The sequence below is a fragment of the Oncorhynchus keta genome, unplaced genomic scaffold (assembly GCF_023373465.1).
Source record: "Oncorhynchus keta strain PuntledgeMale-10-30-2019 unplaced genomic scaffold, Oket_V2 Un_contig_25797_pilon_pilon, whole genome shotgun sequence".
NCBI lineage: Eukaryota > Metazoa > Chordata > Actinopteri > Salmoniformes > Salmonidae > Oncorhynchus > Oncorhynchus keta.
This window is the reverse complement of record NW_026284629.1, coordinates 1-7649: the sequence shown is the minus strand read 5'-3', so window position 1 is coordinate 7649 and position 7649 is coordinate 1. Positions and strand designations below refer to the sequence as shown.

The 7649-nt window shown below is 45.8% G+C and overlaps 1 long non-coding RNA gene across 11 annotated transcripts; it reads left to right on the top strand.

The window, feature by feature from the left end:
* Positions 1-323: 323 nt before the first annotated feature.
* Positions 324-7627, top strand: LOC127922468 (uncharacterized). 11 transcript variants are annotated; one of them, XR_008111435.1, is made up of 3 exons: positions 324-889; positions 3503-3590; positions 7490-7627. It is a non-coding gene; the product is annotated as an uncharacterized LOC127922468 (long non-coding RNA). The 11 variants fall into 11 exon arrangements; XR_008111436.1 differs by lacking the exon at positions 7490-7627 and adding an exon at positions 7171-7308; XR_008111437.1 differs by lacking the exon at positions 7490-7627 and adding an exon at positions 6851-6988.
* Positions 7628-7649: the final 22 nt, after the last annotated feature.

Here is a 7649-nt window from a genome sequence, read left to right as displayed (position 1 = left end):
TTTTTGATTTATTCACGTTTTGGTGTACCGCCATATAGCCCAACATAGTAACCGGACAGTATGTCATTTTCGGGGGGCCGTAGTAGGATGCTCCTATAGTGGGCATTAATATGAGAATGACCGAAAAGTGCATTTAGGACCATATTATAATTTTCGGGTTCCCAGGTGCACGTTTCCAATAACCAGGTGCACACGGATGTATAGGGTCCCCCCATGGATAGAGGTCCGTGTTGGGGTGCTCCATATCGGGCATGAATATCAGGAACACCGGCAGGTGCACTTAGGACCATGTTTTAATTTTCGGGTTCCCAGGTGCACGGCTATTTATTTTTCCGGCCCAATTCCGTTTTTCCAAAAAATATTAACCATACTTCCCGAAGTGCTAGAGGTCCCATATTTCGTGTGATTGCCTCTCTCACAATGGGCAACAAGTAGAGAATGTAAAAAACAAAATGCCCTGGTAGGAACCTATGTTTCCAGTAACATGTACTTTTTTGGCCCAAAATCGGTAATTTTCAGAAAATGATTAAAAATACTTCCAGAAGGGCTACAGGTCCCATCTTTCGTCTCATTCCCTCTCTCTCAATGGACAACAAGTAGAGACTGTAAAATTAAAAATGCCCTGGTAGGAACCTATGTTTCCAGTCAAATGTGCTTGTATAGCCCAAAATATAAACGCGTTTTTCTATTAAAAGGTTCTATACAAAAACGCTTTTAATTACATGACATTGCCCGTCTATGTGTGCCCTTTAGTTTAAAAAAAACCCCATCCAGATTGGATGTGTACTTTTTGATTTATTCACGTTTTGGTGTACCGCCATATAGCCCAACATAGTAACCGGACAGTATGTCATTTTCGGGTTCCCAGGTGCACGTTTCCAATAACCAGGTGCACACGGATGTATAGGGTCCCCCATGGATAGAGGTCCGTGTTAGGGTGCTCCATATCGGGCATGAATATCAGGAACACCGGCAGGTGCACTTAGAACCATGTTTTAATTTTTCAGATTCCCAGGTGCACAGGGATCCTAATCCGCATCCATCGAAATCTCACAAAGTGTCCATAAATCACTCAGGGAGGGCCCCCATGGATACAGGGCCGTAGTAGGATGCTCCTATAGTGGGCATTAATATGAGAATGACCGAAAAGTGCATTTAGGACCATATTATAATTTTCGGGTTCCCAGGTGCACGTTTCCAATAACCAGGTGCACACGGATGTATAGGGTCCCCCATGGATAGAGGTCCGTGTTAGGGTGCTCCATATCGGGCATGAATATCAGGAACACCGGCAGGTGCACTTAGAACCATGTTTTAATTTTTCAGATTCCCAGGTGCACAGGGATCCTAATCCGCATCCATCGAAATCTCACAAAGTGTCCATAAATCACTCAGGGAGGGCCCCCATGGATACAGGGCCGTAGTAGGATGCTCCTATAGTGGGCATTAATATGAGAATGACCGAAAAGTGCATTTAGGACCATATTATAATTTTCGGGTTCCCAGGTGCACGTTTCCAATAACCAGGTGCACACGGATGTATAGGGTCCCCCATGGATAGAGGTCCGTGTTAGGGTGCTCCATATCGGGCATGAATATCAGGAACACCGGCAGGTGCACTTAGAACCATGTTTTAATTTTTCAGATTCCCAGGTGCACAGGGATCCTAATCCGCATCCATCGAAATCTCACAAAGTGTCCATAAATCACTCAGGGAGGTCCCCATGGATACAGGGCCGTAGTAGGATGCTCCTATAGTGGGCATTAATATGAGAATGACCGAAAAGTGCATTTAGGACCATATTATAATTTTCGGGTTCCCAGGTGCACGTTTCCAAACCAGGTGCACACGGATGTATAGGGTCCCCCATGGATAGAGGTCCGTGTTAGGGTGCTCCATATCGGGCATGAATATCAGGAACACCGGCAGGTGCACTTAGGACCATATTTTAATTTTCGGGTTCCCAGGTGCACGGCTATTTATTTTTCCGGCCCAATTCCGTTTTTCCAAAAATATTAACCATACTTCCCGAAGTGCTAGAGGTCCCATATTTCGTGTGATTGCCTCTCTCACAATGGGCAACAAGTAGAGAATGTAAAAAACAAAATGCCCTGGTAGGAACCTATGTTTCCAGTAACATGTACTTTTTTGGCCCAAAATCGGTAATTTTCAGAAAATGATTAAAAATACTTCCAGAGGGGCTACAGGTCCCATCTTTCGTCTCATTCCCTCTCTCTCAATGGACAACAAGTAGAGACTGTAAAATTAAAAATGCCCTGGTAGGAACCTATGTTTCCAGTCAAATGTGCTTGTATAGCCCAAAATATAAACGCGTTTTTCTATTAAAAGGTTCTATACAAAAACGCTTTTAATTACATGACATTGCCCGTCTATGTGTGCCCTTTAGTTTAAAAAAAACCCCATCCAGATTGGATGTGTACTTTTGATTTATTCACGTTTTGGTGTACCGCCATATAGCCCAACATAGTAACCGGACAGTATGTCATTTTCGGGTTCCCAGGTGCACGTTTCCAATAACCAGGTGCACACGGATGTATAGGGTCCCCCCATGGATAGAGGTCCGTGTTAGGGTGCTCCATATCGGGCATGAATATCAGGAACACCGGCAGGTGCACTTAGAACCATATTTTAATTTTTCAGATTCCCAGGTGCACAGGGATCCTAATCCGCATCCATCGAAATCTCACAAAGTGTCCATAAATCACTCAGGGAGGGCCCCCATGGATACAGGGCCGTAGTAGGATGCTCCTATAGTGGGCATTAATATGAGAATGACCGAAAAGTGCATTTAGGACCATATTATAATTTTCGGGTTCCCAGGTGCACGTTTCCAATAACCAGGTGCACACGGATGTATAGGGTCCCCCATGGATAGAGGTCCGTGTTAGGGTGCTCCATATCGGGCATGAATATCAGGAACACCGGCAGGTGCACTTAGAACCATGTTTTAATTTTTCAGATTCCCAGGTGCACAGGGATCCTAATCCGCATCCATCGAAATCTCACAAAGTGTCCATAAATCACTCAGGGAGGGCCCCCATGGATACAGGGCCGTAGTAGGATGCTCCTATAGTGGGCATTAATATGAGAATGACCGAAAAGTGCATTTAGGACCATATTATAATTTTCGGGTTCCCAGGTGCACGTTTCCAATAACCAGGTGCACACGGATGTATAGGGTCCCCCCATGGATAGAGGTCCGTGTTAGGGTGCTCCATATCGGGCATGAATATCAGGAACACCGGCAGGTGCACTTAGAACCATGTTTTAATTTTTCAGATTCCCAGGTGCACAGGGATCCTAATCCGCATCCATCGAAATCTCACAAAGTGTCCATAAATCACTCAGGGAGGTCCCCCATGGATACAGGGCCGTAGTAGGATGCTCCTATAGTGGGCATTAATATGAGAATGACCGAAAAGTGCATTTAGGACCATATTATAATTTTCGGGTTCCCAGGTGCACGTTTCCAATAACCAGGTGCACACGGATGTATAGGGTCCCCCCATGGATAGAGGTCCGTGTTGGGGTGCTCCATATCGGGCATGAATATCAGGAACACCGGCAGGTGCACTTAGGACCATGTTTTAATTTTCGGGTTCCCAGGTGCACGGCTATTTATTTTTCCGGCCCAATTCCGTTTTTCCAAAAAATATTAACCATACTTCCCGAAGTGCTAGAGGTCCCATATTTCGTGTGATTGCCTCTCTCACAATGGGCAACAAGTAGAGAATGTAAAAAACAAAATGCCCTGGTAGGAACCTATGTTTCCAGTAACATGTACTTTTTTGGCCCAAAATCGGTAATTTTCAGAAAATGATTAAAAATACTTCCAGAGGGGCTACAGGTCCCATCTTTCGTCTCATTCCCTCTCTCTCAATGGACAACAAGTAGAGACTGTAAAATTAAAAATGCCCTGGTAGGAACCTATGTTTCCAGTCAAATGTGCTTGTATAGCCCAAAATATAAACGTTTTTTCTATTAAAAGGTTCTATACAAAAACGCTTTTAATTACATGACATTGCCCGTCTATGTGTGCCCTTTAGTTTAAAAAAACCCCATCCAGATTGGATGTGTACTTTTGATTTATTCACGTTTTGGTGTACCGCCATATAGCCCAACATAGTAACCGGACAGTATGTCATTTTCGGGTTCCCAGGTGCACGTTTCCAATAACCAGGTGCACACGGATGTATAGGGTCCCCCCATGGATAGAGGTCCGTGTTAGGGTGCTCCATATCGGGCATGAATATCAGGAACACCGGCAGGTGCACTTAGAACCATATTTTAATTTTTCAGATTCCCAGGTGCACAGGGATCCTAATCCGCATCCATCGAAATCTCACAAAGTGTCCATAAATCACTCAGGGAGGGCCCCCATGGATACAGGGCCGTAGTAGGATGCTCCTATAGTGGGCATTAATATGAGAATGACCGAAAAGTGCATTTAGGACCATATTATAATTTTCGGGTTCCCAGGTGCACGTTTCCAATAACCAGGTGCACACGGATGTATAGGGTCCCCCCATGGATAGAGGTCCGTGTTAGGGTGCTCCATATCGGGCATGAATATCAGGAACACCGGCAGGTGCACTTAGAACCATATTTTAATTTTTCAGATTCCCAGGTGCACAGGGATCCTAATCCGCATCCATCGAAATCTCACAAAGTGTCCATAAATCACTCAGGGAGGGCCCCCATGGATACAGGGCCGTAGTAGGATGCTCCTATAGTGGGCATTAATATGAGAATGACCGAAAAGTGCATTTAGGACCATATTATAATTTTCGGGTTCCCAGGTGCACGTTTCCAATAACCAGGTGCACACGGATGTATAGGGTCCCCCCATGGATAGAGGTCCGTGTTAGGGTGCTCCATATCGGGCATGAATATCAGGAACACCGGCAGGTGCACTTAGAACCATATTTTAATTTTTCAGATTCCCAGGTGCACAGGGATCCTAATCCGCATCCATCGAAATCTCACAAAGTGTCCATAAATCACTCAGGGAGGGCCCCCATGGATACAGGGCCGTAGTAGGATGCTCCTATAGTGGGCATTAATATGAGAATGACCGAAAAGTGCATTTAGGACCATATTATAATTTTCGGGTTCCCAGGTGCACGTTTCCAATAACCAGGTGCACACGGATGTATAGGGTCCCCCCATGGATAGAGGTCCGTGTTAGGGTGCTCCATATCGGGCATGAATATCAGGAACACCGGCAGGTGCACTTAGAACCATATTTTAATTTTTCAGATTCCCAGGTGCACAGGGATCCTAATCCGCATCCATCGAAATCTCACAAAGTGTCCATAAATCACTCAGGGAGGGCCCCCATGGATACAGGGCCGTAGTAGGATGCTCCTATAGTGGGCATTAATATGAGAATGACCGAAAAGTGCATTTAGGACCATATTATAATTTTCGGGTTCCCAGGTGCACGTTTCCAATAACCAGGTGCACACGGATGTATAGGGTCCCCCCATGGATAGAGGTCCGTGTTAGGGTGCTCCATATCGGGCATGAATATCAGGAACACCGGCAGGTGCACTTAGAACCATATTTTAATTTTTCAGATTCCCAGGTGCACAGGGATCCTAATCCGCATCCATCGAAATCTCACAAAGTGTCCATAAATCACTCAGGGAGGGCCCCCATGGATACAGGGCCGTAGTAGGATGCTCCTATAGTGGGCATTAATATGAGAATGACCGAAAAGTGCATTTAGGACCATATTATAATTTTCGGGTTCCCAGGTGCACGTTTCCAATAACCAGGTGCACACGGATGTATAGGGTCCCCCCATGGATAGAGGTCCGTGTTAGGGTGCTCCATATCGGGCATGAATATCAGGAACACCGGCAGGTGCACTTAGAACCATATTTTAATTTTTCAGATTCCCAGGTGCACAGGGATCCTAATCCGCATCCATCGAAATCTCACAAAGTGTCCATAAATCACTCAGGGAGGGCCCCCATGGATACAGGGCCGTAGTAGGATGCTCCTATAGTGGGCATTAATATGAGAATGACCGAAAAGTGCATTTAGGACCATATTATAATTTTCGGGTTCCCAGGTGCACGTTTCCAATAACCAGGTGCACACGGATGTATAGGGTCCCCCCATGGATAGAGGTCCGTGTTAGGGTGCTCCATATCGGGCATGAATATCAGGAACACCGGCAGGTGCACTTAGAACCATATTTTAATTTTTCAGATTCCCAGGTGCACAGGGATCCTAATCCGCATCCATCGAAATCTCACAAAGTGTCCATAAATCACTCAGGGAGGGCCCCCATGGATACAGGGCCGTAGTAGGATGCTCCTATAGTGGGCATTAATATGAGAATGACCGAAAAGTGCATTTAGGACCATATTATAATTTTCGGGTTCCCAGGTGCACGTTTCCAATAACCAGGTGCACACGGATGTATAGGGTCCCCCCATGGATAGAGGTCCGTGTTAGGGTGCTCCATATCGGGCATGAATATCAGGAACACCGGCAGGTGCACTTAGAACCATATTTTAATTTTTCAGATTCCCAGGTGCACAGGGATCCTAATCCGCATCCATCGAAATCTCACAAAGTGTCCATAAATCACTCAGGGAGGGCCCCCATGGATACAGGGCCGTAGTAGGATGCTCCTATAGTGGGCATTAATATGAGAATGACCGAAAAGTGCATTTAGGACCATATTATAATTTTCGGGTTCCCAGGTGCACGTTTCCAATAACCAGGTGCACACGGATGTATAGGGTCCCCCCATGGATAGAGGTCCGTGTTAGGGTGCTCCATATCGGGCATGAATATCAGGAACACCGGCAGGTGCACTTAGAACCATATTTTAATTTTTCAGATTCCCAGGTGCACAGGGATCCTAATCCGCATCCATCGAAATCTCACAAAGTGTCCATAAATCACTCAGGGAGGGCCCCCATGGATACAGGGCCGTAGTAGGATGCTCCTATAGTGGGCATTAATATGAGAATGACCGAAAAGTGCATTTAGGACCATATTATAATTTTCGGGTTCCCAGGTGCACGTTTCCAATAACCAGGTGCACACGGATGTATAGGGTCCCCCCATGGATAGAGGTCCGTGTTAGGGTGCTCCATATCGGGCATGAATATCAGGAACACCGGCAGGTGCACTTAGAACCATATTTTAATTTTTCAGATTCCCAGGTGCACAGGGATCCTAATCCGCATCCATCGAAATCTCACAAAGTGTCCATAAATCACTCAGGGAGGGCCCCCATGGATACAGGGCCGTAGTAGGATGCTCCTATAGTGGGCATTAATATGAGAATGACCGAAAAGTGCATTTAGGACCATATTATAATTTTCGGGTTCCCAGGTGCACGTTTCCAATAACCAGGTGCACACGGATGTATAGGGTCCCCCATGGATAGAGGTCCGTGTTAGGGTGCTCCATATCGGGCATGAATATCAGGAACACCGGCAGGTGCACTTAGAACCATATTTTAATTTTTCAGATTCCCAGGTGCACAGGGATCCTAATCCGCATCCATCGAAATCTCACAAAGTGTCCATAAATCACTCAGGGAGGGCCCCCATGGATACAGGGCCGTAGTAGGATGCTCCTATAGTGGGCATTAATATGA